The 16,345-nt window shown below is 42.3% G+C and overlaps 1 protein-coding gene across 11 annotated transcripts in view; it reads right to left on the reverse strand.

Annotated features, from left to right (window-relative positions):
- CSNK1G3 (casein kinase 1 gamma 3) overlaps positions 1 to 14,673 on the reverse strand; it is a 105,179-nt gene extending 90,506 nt beyond the window's left edge. For 8 of the 11 annotated variants that reach the window (XM_086705355.1, XM_086705319.1, XM_086705362.1 and 5 more), the window contains exon 1: positions 14,305 to 14,443. The gene's annotated coding sequence lies outside the window, so the exon portion shown is untranslated. Of the gene's footprint in view, positions 1 to 2,193; positions 2,218 to 13,338; positions 13,493 to 14,304; positions 14,444 to 14,542 lie in introns of those variants that run through there. The other 3 variants (XM_086705294.1, XM_086705312.1, XM_086705307.1) reach the window with 3 other exon arrangements.
- Positions 14,674 to 16,345: the final 1,672 nt, after the last annotated feature.

Consider the following 16,345-nt stretch of genomic DNA (forward strand, 5'->3'; position numbering starts at 1 on the left):
TGCACAGTGAATGGATAAACATGCTGAGGTACATCCACATGAGGGAATACTGACCAGCAGCAAAAAGATATGACACAGGCTTCACCACAGATGAATCTCAAATACACCATACGAAGTGGAAGAAGCTAGCTTCAAAAGGCTACGTACCACCGGCCATTCTGACAAAGTCAAAATTAAAGACACCAAGAAGAGCCCAGGGATTGCTAGCGGCTGGGAGTGGGGAAAGGAGTTGACTACAAGTGGGGCAGCAGGAGGGAGTATTTTGGGCTAATGGAATTGTTGTGTGCATCAATTATAGGGGCAGTGAATTTTAGCGTGCAAAAATTTAAGAACAGGAGAAACAGGGGTGCCTGGGTGGTTCAGTTGGTTAAATGGCCGACTCTAGATTTGGGCTCAGATAACGGGCTCAAGGTTTGTAAGAGGGAGCCCCACGCTAGGCTCTGCACTGACAGCGAGGAACCTGCTTGAAAGTCTGTTTCCTGGTGTTGCTACCCCTCCCCCCAACACGCACACTGGCTCTCTCTCTCTCAATAATAAATAAACATTTTATCAATTTTTTTAATGTTTATTTATTTTTGAGAGAGAGAGAGTGCAAGAGGGGGAGGGGCAGAGAGAGAGACGGAGACACAGAATCTGAAGCAGGCTCCCGGCTCTGAGCTGTCACCACAGAGCCCGACGCAGGGCTCGAACCCATGAACCACGAGACCATGACCTGAGCCGAAGTTGGACATTCAACCGACTGAGCCACCGAGGAGCCCCAATAAATAAACATTTTTAAAGAGAGAAAGAAAAAACTGTATCTAATATAAAAAATACCTTAGGAAAAAATCAGAATTAAGTGAAATGCTCAAAAAATTGAATATTTCCTTTAAGTTTTCCAAGTAGCCCATAAATGCATTTAATGTCAACTTCCACCATTTAAAAAAAAAAAAAAGAAAAACCTTTCTATAAAGTATTTCTCTACTTAAGCCTGAGTAACAAAGTCAGATGCTTGTGTTTGTTGCTTTACTTAAAGGAGAACCAATGTATTTGTTAGAGATATCTCATACAACTCTGATGATTCAGACTAAAGTGGTTTGGAGTGAGCACGGTGCCTCTGGAGGCATTTAATCAAGGTTCTTCCATGTTAAATCTCCCTAATAAAAAAGATAAAATGATCAATCCATTCATTCAACAAAAGAGCAATCACAAGAGGCCTATCATGTGGCAAAACGGGAAGTCAAATGGCACCCAAGACAATCACAATCCCTGCCACATCACACAGCTTAAACAAATAATAATATAAAGTATGATATGAACATGAGAAGTATAGTGCTTTCAGAGCACACAGCAAGGGTACATAAGTTGTGTAAGTTCTGTATCTCCCATTAGGATCTACACCTTAAAATGCCTACTATCTTGGTGAACTCAGAAACACAGCTAAAAGCGCATGCACCAGAGTGGTCACTACCCAATCACCCCTCGATGTTTAGCGAGGGAAAGCAGGCAAAGACCATGTACACAGAATACCGTCCAGCAGTGCAGTCATCACTCCCCTACAGTAAGGTCCTCTCCAGGGAACTACCAGATATGCACAGTTGTCACCTTCCCACCAGCAGGGAACTTTCCCTAATTCACAATACCATGATTATGAACTTCTCTTGTTGAGAAGTATTATTTTCAAGGCTGCAGGGAGGGTGAAATAATAAAGAAAAGGAGAGAAAAGAAAAAAAACTAGTAAAGATGTTGGGGGGCAAAAAGCCTGAGTTAAGTATATAGATTTTTGCAGTGAGGTCTTAAAAACAAATTAAGGAAGTTTAAGGAAACTAAAACAGAGGCATTACAACCACACCCCTGCTTCTTTCTGTTATGAAAAAGGAAGCCAAGATATGTAAAAAGAGGGCTGCCTGCAGGTGCTCTGGCATGAAGTTACCAGGCAGAGGTAAAATTACATAACCCCAAGGACTAAAAAGAGTGTGTGATGAATACTCAGCTATGCCAGTTACCAGAAACATTTTCCATCCCAAGCATCCTCATTACACAATGCTTCTGGGACCACACTGGGGCCCACAGGACCAGGGTTAATAACTCAGTGCCAAAAAAACAGAAAAGCTTCCAACAACTGTTAAACAAACATGAATTAAAATAAAGTGCCTCTTGGTATGTATAGATTTATAAGAGGAGAAGAGCGAGAGAAATTTACTAGCAACTTACTGAAAGTCCATTTCAGAGGAATGAGATATTGAGTAGGTTCTATCAAGAAGCAAGAAGCAGAAACAAATTAATGCAGTTCCACAGGCCCTTTTCCAAAGTTCTTGCAGTCAAACGTGATTGGGAATTCTGAATTCTAGGGGCGTCTGAAGGGTGATACATGTGTATGCACCATATATTCTGTGCAAAGGCCGGGATGATACAGGACAGAACATTATAATCAGACACTTAACTATTTCTGCACTGAAACCTACAAATTCATGAAAAAGATACACAACAGTTCAAAACAAGTTTCATGGAAAAAAACACAATCTGTGCCAAACATACAAGAAAATATTTTTGGTTTTCAAAGCACTCTGGATGTTAGAATAGTTGATACGAAATTACGGTCCCCTAGAATGGTAGCCATTACTCAATTACTAACTGTATATACAAAATGTTACTGGTAACCTCGCTGTCATGTGCTGGTTTTCTTGTGGAATTTTGGTGAACACAAAATAATTCTACAAGTCTTCTTCAGGTTCACACAGAACATGTCCTATATACCCTATCCACTCCTAATTTTTTTTTTTTTTTTTTTGAAAGAGAAAAGGTGGAGAGGAGCAGAGAGAGATGATAACAGAGGATCTGAAGTGGGCTCCATGTTGACAGCAGAAAGCCCGATGCAGGGCTCAAACTCACAAACTATGAGATTATGACCTGAGCTGAAGTCACATGCTTAAGCAACTGAGCCACCCAGGCACCCCCACTCTTAAATTTCTTTACCACAAATTCTCCTACTAGAGCAGTTTACAAAATATCTAACCCTTAAATGTACAGAGGAACTGCTAAATCCAATTTTGCCACTACAAAAGCCATGTTCTTTGAATGGAATTTAACATAATGAATTCATTATAAAACGGCTTGTTCTCATTTTGCCACAAAAGGCTATAACTGGTAAAGGGGTCTGTGACCTAGGAAGCTGCAGCAAATGAGTCACAAAAAAGGACCCTGATATGTCATAAATGACAAGATACAATAACCAGAAAACCCTATTATCATAGTGCATTTATATGTACACAGTTACGGACTATATACAATACAGACAACATACTACATACACAATATACTGTTACTGAAGTAAACTGTTTCCACTTGGGGGAACACACATATTCCTCATCAACAAGGGTATGAAAGAGAGTAAAGCAGTAGAAGTGCAGCTACACTAACCTATTAAGACCTCTTCCATCCTGATGCCCCAGGAAAAATACAACTCAATGATATTATAAATATATGCTAAAACTAACACATCTTTGATGAGCAACAGTTCTTGCCTTCTTATACTTTACATGACTTTAAAAATTAGACTGTTTTTATCACTTAGGTTTCTTAACATTTTCAGGGGCATCTGAGATGATGCCTTAAATTATTCTTGATAAATCTCCCTTTAACAAATTTTCCAAACTTTAAAAATCCTCTAATTTTGCTGCTGGACTTAGCAACAATTGCTAATAAGCAATGAATACAATGGCATCCCTAAGGATTCTGGGTATGAAACTATAAAGAAAAGTTGCTATTAACCTGGTCCTCTTGCAAATGTTGTCTGTGCATTTCTTGTCTCACTTTCACACCCCTATCCCAATTAAAAAGGGAACTTGAAATTTAAGAGCTAAGAGATATGTATAAAGACAAGGAGAAAGCAGTCATTTTCAAACCCTGCAGCACATTGGAATCACCTGTAGTAACCTAAAATGTAACAATGTCCTGGCCCCACTCCCCAGATTCAGATATCAATTAGCAGGGATAAAAGCCCAGTATCTACCATTTTAAGGTTCCCAGAAAATGTTAATGTGAAGTCAGGGCTGAGAGCCACTGGTATACACTGCCTCTTCCACAAATGCTTTCTCTTATTTTTAAAAAAATTTTTTATAATGTTTATTTTTGAGAGAATGAGAGAGAGAGACAGCATAGGTGGGGGAGGGGCAGAGAGCGAGGGAGACACAGAATCCGAAGCAGGGTCCAGGCTCTGAGCTGTCAGCCCAGAGCCCAAAACGGGGCTCAGGAGCTGTGAGATCATGACCTGAGCAGAAATCGGACGCTTAACCAACCTGAGCCACCCAGGCTCACCTCTCTTATTTTTAACTCAGTGGTAATACTCCCTACAGCAAAGGCTGCAAGCATTAATTATCTTTAAAACTATCCATTTTTCTTCTCATTTCCTCGGTCACAGAAAAAAAAAAAATTACTGATTTTCAATCGGAAAATTTTAAACAAGTGCATATAGTAAAATTCACTTCAACTTATCTCATACTGTCATTCCCAACAATCAGGATTTTAGTTTTCAGTCAGTCCATTAGTAGCTGGTAACTGGAATGTGTATAAATAGCATAGCATACAATATACATACAATACAGTACACATGTCAGTTACCAACCTTAACAGATTATCAGAAAATAAATCAAAATCAAAGGAATGATTTCGAAGAGCTGATTACATTTTGATATTTCATTAAGTACAAATATTTTCAGAACCCCAATATATAATGGAATATGAGCCACAATATGCCCTGACACTCACGTGAAAGAAGAACCCAGTAAATAATCTACCATTTTTAAATGAATATTGCTATTACAAGATTCCACATCTGTAAGATGTATATTTTCGATTCATATTGTTTTCATATCTCTAGAATAAAAGCACATAAAATAATATTAAAATCGTATTAAAAAATCTTATAAAAATCTGCATCTACAAACACCAGTATTTAAAAATGTCGCCAACAACTGACACGTACCACTTCCACCTCCAAAACAATACTAATTAACGTCTGCTCTTCAAATGAGGATTTTGCTAAAAGCTCTCGTAGGCATGTATTTGCACACCATAAAACTAGTGGAATACCAGGAATTTTCTCTCTTCTCAGCCTATGACATTACCTGCTATATTTGCCTACCATTTGAAAATATTCATTGCTAGACTATAATATAAGTATTTCACAAAAATAGAAAACAAACATGACATAGACTGGCTATATGGGGAAAAAAACATTTTCACTTCCCTTTTTACTAAAGGAAACTGTGACTTCAACTCTGACTCTAATACAACATACTCTAAATCAATGCCAAGTATACCACCTGAAATTTAAACAAGCTAAAAAAATAGGTAACACAATTAATAATTACAAAATATCCAGAAGTCTGCTTTTATACTATTCACTTGCATCACATAAGGTATTACGTGGCCAAATTCAACTTATAATTTTAAGGTAAAAAATTTGAATAAGTACAATTCTAAAAGCAAAGTATCAGTACATTCCAGGCACACTTCATTTAAGATAATATACAATAAAAGCAAAATCATATGTTAAAATCTAAGTTGGTGGAAAACATCCTACCCCAGGATTCTATTTTTTTCCTCCTCAAAAAAAAAAAAAATTACTATTTTTCCTGATGGCAAAAATAATGCCATCTGCTATAATATATAGCAGAAATATCCAAAAATATATATAGCAGAAAATCCAAACAATACAGAGACACATAAAGAGTATAAAAATTAAAATCACCCTAAATGTAACTATTCATAAATAACTGCCATTAACATAAATATCCTTGCAGAGAATGGATGGATTTACTCTGTATATTCACAACTGCAAGAATTACAATGACCAGAATTACAACGGTCAAAATCCTTCATATATACATACACATATCTCAATATACATGTACAATACACACACGCGCACACACTCTATATATATTACAGAAACAGAAACCTTTAAGATAACAACTTTCTTGAACTTAAAAATATATGTTATTCTACTTCTGCATTTTTATTTAAGCAGGCCAGTTTGGAGGTTACCTGTGTGTGTGTGTGTGTGTGTGTGTGTGTGTGTCTGTGTGTGTGTGTGTCTGTGTGTGCCTGTGCGTGTGTGTCTGTGTTGCTGTGCTTCAGGGAAGATTTAAAAATCTCTGTTTGCTTTATTTAAAAAAAAATCCTCTAGCTAAAATTTTCCAAAGCCTGGAAACATATATCTGTACTAACAGCAGCTGGCTGACTGCTTTCCAGAACTAGCCCATGGTCCCAAACAAAACTGCAAAGCAGACAAATGTTTTCATGGCGTCCCACCTCTTGGGTCAGAAAGAACACCTCACCAGCAAGTAGCATAGAAGAGTCCACCCACCAGGCATGTGACTTGAGCATTTCACTCAAACCGTCCCAGGATTCATTACATTTCAATTCCAAAATTCTGTGATTTGCCCCTGCCTCCCCATCCTCCCCATGCCCCCACCAATTTTTTTTTTTTTTTTTTTGCTTTTCTCAAGATGGGTAAAAAGTATCCTTTCCTCCTATCTTACTATGATTCCATGATTCAAGTCGAACCCTTCCTCTGACTGATAAACTCCCATTTCCCCAAGGTACCTACTGTCCTCTAGGTGTGACTAAAGAAATGCGATGAGATCAAAAGCCTGGGCAATGTGCAATTTTTGGAGAGGAGAGAGGGCAGCGACTCAGAAAAAAAATTTCTAAATTAAGTTCACAGGTACAAATTTTAATTTAAAGTTATAATAATTTTATGAGTTCCAGGGAAAAAAAAGGTACAATGTTACAACTTAGATAACTGATTTTATTGACTCAAAGTTAGTCAATATGAAAACTAACAGTGTTTTAGCTCCTAAAATATTCATACCTGAGCATATTTAAGATAGCAACATAGAAGCAGCTCTCTAATGTTTCATCCGTTACATTTGTACAACCCTTTAAAGTTCAAAGTGCATTTATATGCATTATTTATTTTCATTCTCAAAACAAGTAGATGCAGTGGTCACTATTGATTGCCTCTTTAACAGATCCATTTGCTTCCATGTTCTTCTTTCCCACAACTTTTAAAAATATCCACCCTTTGGAGCACCTGGGTGGTTAAGCATCCAACTTCAGCTCAGATCATCATCTCACAGTTTGTTAGTTTGAGCCCCACGTTGAGCTCTGTGCTGACAGCTCAGAGCCTGGAGCCTGCTTCAGATTCTGTGTCTCTTTCTCTCTGCCCCTCCCCGGCCCGCTCGCGCGCTCTCTCTCTCAAAAATAAACATTAAAAGAAAATTAAAAAATATATAAACATCCGCCCCTCACCACGTAACTCAGGAAAATGTGACCCCATTCCCTATGGCAGGGGATATATCCTGATTAACAGAAGCCAGCCATGATAACCCCATTCCCTTTGTCATGACTGGCGAGGAAGTACACATGACCTAATTCTGGTCAATAAAACATGAAAGGCAAAGTATGCTGGTGAGCTTGTGCAAAACATTTCCTGGCCAATGCATGTCTAGATGTGATCTTGCTACCACCCTGAGGATGAATCCAACACAAAGAGAAGAGCAGAGCCAAAAAAATCACTGAGAGGCAGACCAAAGCTCTGAAAAACTAACCTAGCCTACCTCAGTATTTCAGTGTTCCATATCAGAAACTACCTACTGCATTTCAGGCAGTGTAATGAGGCAACACCAAGATAAACAGTCTACCCCATTTGTCTTTTCCTCCCCAACCTGGACCTCCTTTCTTATACCTAAAAGTTTTCCTTTTTACTTGAGCTGAGCTAGACAAGACAGGAGGACAGCTATTCTAAGCTGCTAGGCCAGCCAGCATGCTTTGTACCAAGCTCAAGGGCTCCTGCTACACCTCAAGGGTATGGCATTTCCTCTTCCCAGGGACAACTTCCTCTACCAATTCACTCCAGCAGTCCCTACACAGGCTGAGCAGATGTTGGGATTCTAAGAAGGCTCCTCTCTACATAAAAACTGAAAGGAAGAAGACGAAATCAGATCAGGGACCATATAGGGAAATATGAGAGAACTGCAGCTTGATCACCTGACTACATAATTAAACAATTTACCCTGAGGTCTGAATGAATACAGCCAGGAATACGAGAATTTCTTTCTTTTTTATAAGAGGATGCTATTACATCAATCTCTAAGAGAGAGCATAAGCTAGATGATATAACAGAAGCAGATACCCTCCTTAATATATTAACCAAGAGCTCCTAAGTTAAAAAGGGGGTCATAAAAAATCTACATCTTAAACATTTTATAGCAAATAAAATATAAAAATGTACATTCCCAAGACAATCTTTTAATGTAAGGCCAAGGCCTTTCCTTCAAGTATGGATGGATGTACAGACTGCAGTTCTATTTTGTCTTTCTTGAGAAAACCACACCTACTATAAATGTGATTTCCAGTTTCTGTTTCGTAAACATAGAAAGACATCTCACAAAGCTTAAAAGCAATCTTGTTATAGAATTTTTTTGAGATTTTTAGGGTTTTTTCCCCTAATTGTTTAAAAAGTTCTTACCCACACCTACATTCTCCTATAACTTTTGCCTCCAAAGTTCACTGAACAATGTTTCATCAAACTACGTCATTAAGACATCAAGTAAAACTGCCATCAACAACTTGGTGGGTGCAAACACAAATAATTCTTGACAAGTATAAAATAACTAGTGGGATTAAAAGTTCAAAAACAGGGGTGCCTGGGTGGCTTAGTCAGTTAAGCATCCAACTTTGGCTCAGGTCATGATCTCATGGTTCGTGGGTTCAAGCCCTGTGTCGGACTCTGTGCTGACAGCAAGGAGCCTGGAGTCTGCTTTGAATTATGTGTCTCCTTCATTCTCTGCCCCTCCAACGCATGCACTCTGTCTGTCTGTCTCTCTCAAAAAATAAACATTAAAATTTTTAAATTTTTTTTTCAACGTTTTTTATTTATTTTTGGGACAGAGAGAGACAGAGCATGAACGGGGGAGGGGCAGAGAGAGAGGGAGACACAGAATCGGAAACAGGCTCCAGGCTCCGAGCCATCAGCCCAGAACCCGACGCGGGGCTCGAACTCACGGACCGCGAGATCGTGACCTGGCTGAAGTCGGACGCTTAACCGACTGCGCCACCCAGGCGCCCCTAAAATTTTAAAAAAAAAAAAAAAAGGAAAGGAAGCAAAGTTCATAAGCAAACTAAAGAGGGGCGCCTGGGTGGCTCAGTTGGTAGAGCATTCGGCTCTTGGTCTGGCTCAGGTCATGATCTCATGGTTCATGGGATCAAGCCCTGCATCAGGCCTCTGCACTGACAGCATGGAGCCTGCTTGGGATTCATTTTCTCTCTTTCTCTCTCTCTCTCTCTCTCTCTCTCTCTCTCTCTCTCTCTCTCTGGTCCTCCCCTTCTTGCACTCACACCCTCTCTCTGTCAAAATAATAAAACATTAAAAACATATTAAAAAAGGGGCACCTGGGTGGCTCATTTGGTTAAGCGGCCGACTTCAGCTCAGGTCAGGATCTCACAGTTCATGAGTTCGAGCCCTGCATCCAGCTCTGTGCTGACAGCTCAGAACCTGGAACCTGTTTCAAATTCTATGTCTCCCTCTCTCCACCCCTCCCCCACTCACACCCTGCCCCTCTCTCTCTCTTTCAAAAATAAACATTAAGAAAAATGTTTTTAATATTAACAAAAAACACTAGAGCCTAGTCTACTGCCATTTGATGTAGCATGGGCATCAAGCAGTAAATGAATGAATTCTTCTGAGTGGGTTTGAACAGGTAGGGTTAAGAGAGTCTCCTGCAACAGTAGGCTGTTCCCAAGAGTCTCTGCCTATTCTAGCCACCAATCAACCTTCTAACAACTCATCTGTATCTTAAGAAAAAGGCTATTCTGAGATTTTACTTAATTCCAGGGAAAGCTGTAAAAACAAATGTGGATGTGATTTAGGCATATGTGGACATGACTTAGCTATGGATTTCCACGAAATTAAGTTATAACTGTATGATACATCTATCATTAGTAAAGGAAATGACCAAAGTGTGTGTCTTTTCTACCAAATACATACCCACTTCAAGATCATTGTCAAGAATTCTTTTCTCATTAAAAAAAAAGATGGGCAGGGACTGGCAGGAGAGAATATAACCAGTCACTTACTATAGTTTAAGGACAAATCACCACACACCTTCTTGAGCTCCCCCTTATAGGAGGAAACCCAAACATTTATGGTTTCTAAATCCCAGCTTTGAGCAAGGAGCTAGAAAAAACACGCCTAATAGCAGGCTCCAAAGTGTCTGCAAAACTTATCTGTCCTCACATCTCTCTCTCATTCCTTATTTTCTGAGTAATACAGAGCCTTTCCAAACTCACTTCACATTAATGGATAATACACACTTGATTCTACACATTAATAATCCCAAATACAGTTCTGTCCTAGAGACTCACTAAAGTATACTCTGAAGTAGCTTTTGTCGGCAGAACCATTCTGTCTGTTCCTATGGAATCTCTATAATTAGAGAACTACAGACACCTCAAAAACTGCCATTTCCAAAAAAGAAGTTACATTTTGAAGAACTGACACCCAGAAATACACTAACAACACCAATCAATACCACTAAGCACCAACCACTCGAGAAAACACAAAGAGGATGGAAAATTATAAAAACAACAGATTGGTGAGTTTAAGACTCTGAAGTCAGAAAAAGAAAATGATTTAAATATGCACTCTGCTAGATCTTAAAAAGGTTGCTTAAACTCTGGATGACCATTTCCTAATGTCAAAAACAAGAGTTATACACCATCTAACAAATAGAGTTGCCTTAAAAGTATGATCTATATACTCCCTCTACAAAGTAGGCACTTAATAAATTTTAACAGGTATTAGTGTTATCACTGGAACGTTCAAGACAATACAGATTCAGTTATAATGTTAATCCTTTTTGGAAACCTAGAGGGCAATAGTTAGTAAAACCCATCAAACAATTTTCCTCGTGAGTATACATAGACTTAAATACTGTTACCGTGAGGGTAATATTTTTTGAAGCACTTCTTTGATAGGGATAAATTTAGGGGTTAAATTATTTTAGGGCCATTTAATATTTAAGATAACTAAAAACCTTACACATATTACCCAGAACTGTGGACATTTCCCATTTTATCCTTCCACTGTTATGGTCAATTCTCTTTGTACACAGATTCCTTACATTTCAGTTTACTCATAATGAATCTCACTACGAATGTATTAACAATAATCTAACTCTCCAATGACCTGTGTTTTGCTTTGTTGTTTGATATTTCAGCATTCCCAAGGGGTACCTGGGTGGCTCAATCAGTCAGGCGCCCGACTTCAGCTCAGGTCATGATCTCATGGTTCACGGGTTCGAGTCCAGCGTTGGGCTTTGGGCCGACAGCTCAGAGCCTGGAGCCTGCTTTGGATTCTGTCTCTCCCTCTCTCTCTGCCCTCCCACACTCACTCTTGCGCTCTCTCTCCCTCTTTCTCTCTCTCTCTCTCTCAAAAATAAACACTTAAAAAATTTAATACTTCAGCATTCCCTCTATAGTCTGATACATCCTTTTGGGAAACCCTCTGAAATTTAAACAACCACTTGTTCCATTCTGAAAATCTCTGAATCTATAAACTACAGTAGAATAATAGTCTATTGCCAGTATGCAGGGGATTACAGAGGGGATAGAGAAATAAACAGAGAGCTTCCCATTTCTTCCAAAGGCACATTTTTCACAACCTGGATTCATTTCATATAAAACCAATTACCAGATTACCAGACACACCCATATTCAAGTTCAAGTAAAGAAACAGGACAAAGCCAGGTATGAAGTGTTTTAGATTACATACTTTTCTGCTTTCCTCCCATCAGCAGGAATGGTAACAACTTGATTATTCTGTTATAGTTTGTTTCCTTCAACTTACCATCCTTATTTGCCGACCTACTTCCTCTAAGCATAAAATCTGTACATTTGGACCTTTATATCTCAAACTGACTCATTTTTAAATACAAGGCATTCTGGACTTCCATGGTCTGATATCCACCTATTTTCACAGCTTCCTCTCCCACACAGACCTCGTGGCACAGAAGCCTCATGTCCAGACCAACAGGCCCTATAATACCCAACCACACACACATACACGAAGCCCCCGTTTTGTCCCTTAACATATTTTAATGCCCAAATGGAGTGTTAGCAGCTCTAAAGTCATTCATAATTCCTCAAAAATTAGTATCTCTTTGTCTCTCATACACACACACACACACACACACACACACACACACACCAGGCTTCCATGCACCTCTAATAAATCCCACAGGTGTCCTGTGTTGCAATTATCTCTGCATGTCCAAGTCTTCCTTTAAGACAGCTCCAGGGTCTGACTCATCTTCATAGTCTACCCACTCTTCCATTCTAACCACAGAGTAAAGGTCCTTTGTACATGGTTAAGGTCCAGGTTGAACTACACTATTCCTTGATTTTAATCCCAGGCATTTTAGTTGAAGGAATAAATGAACAGCCTGTGTTGAAGATTTTGTTAATGGTTACCGCTTGGAAATCTAACAATGAAAATGTCAATAATTACATAATACATTAATTTTTGCATTGATGAATAGCAGAGGAGGGCAAAGAGCACAATAAATCATCCCTGAAGATGATCATTTTCTAAGATCCCCTCCCCTCAAATGTCTCATATATATATCAACATTAAAATTACCCTTTCTGTCCCCATTCTAATAAAAACTAATACCTGATGCATTTCCAGAAATGCAAGCTCCCTGTAAGCAAATGAGTCTGTACACTTCAGAGAATCTATGCCAATGCAGTTTATTTGGTATCTTTCTTTCAATGCCCATAAATACAATTTTCACTTTATGTCCAACTATAAAAGCTAATATATACAAAATACAGAACACGGTTGGATCAAAGTTTGGGAATAGTTATGAAATACACTAAGCACATCTCTCCACCCCACCCCACCCCCCAAAAGTTATTAAGAATGTCACAAACTGTAACTGATTTTTGGTGGAAAACGTTTTCTTAAACGGGCCTCATAATCTTTCTAATCCTGCCTTATCCTTACAATGTGCGTTTTCTTCCACTCTCTATTTACAGGGAAAGCAAATATTCCTCACAAATACATACAAGGCTTTAAAAAGTAGATATTTTCCATTTTAAAAAGTATCCTAAGTATTCCTTAGATGGAGCTCAACATCTTCTCCTCTCTGGGGGCAAATGTCATTCACAAGAAGCAACTGCACAGTAAATAAATACTGACTTATTTTCTTCACTTACTAAAAATCAGTAGGTTTCTACTTTTCCAATTAAAGTCGACGTTCTAAAACAAAAGGTTAAAAAGGGGTCACTTACTGGCCAGCCTGGGTCCTCATTACAACAGTTACAACTAATTCGCACAGTGTAGCAACAGTAGCCATCTCCCACGCAGACTCTCCCTGGCTCTCTCCCACCCATTAACTTTTCCTCCTTCCCTGGGGGAACTGGAAGGATCCTAACACAGGCCTAACTGCCCTCACCGCACGAGCACACACACATCTCCATCACCACCAGCCCACCCTCCCCCCCCCCCCCCCCCCCCGCCCAGAAAAGAAATGTGGGAGCTGTGGACGCTTCCGTGTGTCACTTCCCCTGCATGTGGGATAAACAAACAAACCAGCACGGTAACAGCAGCCAGCAGAGAAATTTTGTTACCCCCCACATATGCCTCGGTTAAGTTTTGAGCTAAGTCGAAAGCTCTATGAAATAGGTAAACCCCGGACCCCTCCCCCCCCCAGCCCCCAACAAACACGCCAGCGGGAAGTTTACCCCTGGAATGAATGCTGGCCCCTGACACCTCCTTCCAGCAGCCCGATGCCTCCCGCCCGGCCGCCCTCCCGAACCCCCCACTCCGAAGGTAATTGTCTTGGACACAATCGGGAGCGCTGGGGCTGCGCTCGCGACCTCAAAACCCCTCCCCGAGGAAGCCCCCGCCTCCTCCCGGCTCGCCCACCTCCCCCGCGTCCCCACTCGCGCCGCACCGCTCGGCAACTTCTGCACCCGCCCGGCCCGCCGCCCGCGGCCCCCTCCCCGCGCGCCCAGCCCTCCGCGCCCTCACCCCCGGCCGCGGCCCCTCCCGCCCACCCTCCACCCGCCGGGATCCTCGCCCACCCCTGCTCCGCGGCCCCCGCCCGCGGCGCCGCCCCCGCCGCACCCCCAGCCCTCCCGGCCCGGGACCCCAGCCCACCCAGCCCCACCCGGGAAGGAGAGAGCCGCGGCCGCGCCGAGGCTGCCGCCGGGCCGGGGCCGGCCGGCCGCGCGCCACCGCGGAGGGGGCTTTACCTCAGAGGCGCGGCCGCGAGCTCGCGGGGTCGGTCCCGGGCGCGGGCGGCGCCCCCTGCTCCGTCAGTCAGCGGCGGCGGGGGCAGCGGCGGCGGCACATCACACCCGCCGGCGACCGGAGGAGGAAAGCGAGCCACGCAGGGAGGGAGCGAGCGAGGTAGGGGGGGAAGGAACGAGCGAGGGAGGGAACGCAGCTCGGCTCGGACTCGGTCCCCGCACTACTGCCGGTGCCTCCTACCGCCGCCTCTGGCCGGAGAGTCGCCGCCCGGGTCGCTGCTGTCGCCACCGATGCAGCCGGGAATGAATGCACAGCGGCGCCTCGCTTATCCGGAGGTCAAACATCCTTCTGCCTCGGGCATCCGGATCGGCGCCGGACCCGGAAGTGAACACATGGAAAAAAAATAAAAAAAGGAAAGCGTCTCTCTAGCGGCGGTGGCCCCCAAGCTCCCGCATCAGCGAAAAGAGCCGAGTAGAGCCGAAGATTACACCGGCCTGTTCGGATTGGCCGGCTCGCCGACCGGAAGAACGGCGGCACGTTCATTGGCTGGCAAGGCGTATAAAAGCCAAGCCACTCCTCCATTCCCCCACCTCCGCACGAGCGGTGCGTGAGGGGGAATGTGGAGTAATAGTGGATACGGGTACGTTTCCCTGGGCGAGGCCAGGGGAGGAGACGCTTGACGAGGTCTCTGGGGAGAACTGGGAGGAAAAAGGCTCCCGTGATTAAGGAGAGCTGCTAAAAATTCCGCGGCTTGGGTGAGCAAAGAGCCTAAGGGCGCCATTGTGCCAAGTCGGGTTGGCGAGGCTTTGCGGGGCACAGCCCTCCAGGTGCAGAATTTGGGGGCCCTGGCCTAAAGGAGTGACCTCACTGGGTTGACATCCCCCCCCCCCAACATACACTTTGTTATAACCCCAGTGCTGTGGCAGGGATGCGGCTGCTTGGAGATGGGAACTGTGGCTCACGTTTGCATCCCAGCTGCTGCCTGTAGAGAACTCCGTTGGTGGGCTCAGGTCGTGTATAACGTGATCGTTACCATCTCAGTGTCTCAAGGGAACCTCCTGAAGTTTCGGGAGGCCAAACATCCCTCAGGTCGTCGAGTTGTCGAACACAGACTGGAACCGGTGTTTTCTGACTCCACTTCCCAGTCCAGTCTGCCCACACGGAAAACGCAGAAGATGCCATTCTCTCTCTCTCTCTCTCTCTCTCCCTCTAGCTGTCTCTTACAGCTGGTTAAGTGGGATGAAGATAATGCCACTTTGAAAGACCGCTACGGAAATGGATTCGCCGTGAAGGCATTTGCAGAGGACTCTGAAAATACAGCTTTTTAATTGTTAGCGATTACCTAATACTACTTACGTTTCAAGTTCTTTCAAAAGACAAGCATTAAGGTGTGCATGAAGAAAACTCATAGCCTGGGCGCTGTTTAAAAATTCATGTATCAAACAGTTTTATGTTTTGATGCGCTCTGTGTCATGACGCTTGAGTCTCTGTCTCACACTTTCAGGAAAAACTTAAAAGTCTCCAGTGAAACCAATGCGCTTTAAAATAATGAAAATATTCTCCCTCCCTACCTTACCTGATGATACCCTCCCTGCCTGATGGTAAGGTTAATGTGTAAACTTCACAGGCGTTATTATACGGAAAGAGGCTGTTTTTGTTTTCTGTTACAATCGATTTTTACTGATTTATTACCACTCTCCTCACACTCTTTCCTAAACTGGAGGTGAAGAACTGGCTGTCACTTGGTACTGATAAGAGCCCTGCTTCTGTGTTTACCAGACCACCATCATTTTATTAGAGACTCAGAAGCAACTAAGATTTTTGCATGATCAGACTTGAGAATAATGTGCCTCATCAGATTGAATATCCCAAGGTTTCTGATCTTTGCCAGGGTCCAATACCAGACAGGAAACAAAGTTAACCTAACCCTATCTCCAATAAAGGGGGGAAAAAAAGTGTCTGCAATACAGGGAACTCCAAACATTGTAATCGGCAACTAACCGTTTTCTACTCTGTCTCAAAAAGCTCAGTTTAGATCAAGAA

The sequence above is a fragment of the Puma concolor genome, chromosome A1 (assembly GCF_028749965.1).
Source record: "Puma concolor isolate L17-30 chromosome A1, mPumCon1.1.hap2, whole genome shotgun sequence".
In the NCBI taxonomy this organism is placed as follows: domain Eukaryota; kingdom Metazoa; phylum Chordata; class Mammalia; order Carnivora; family Felidae; genus Puma; species Puma concolor.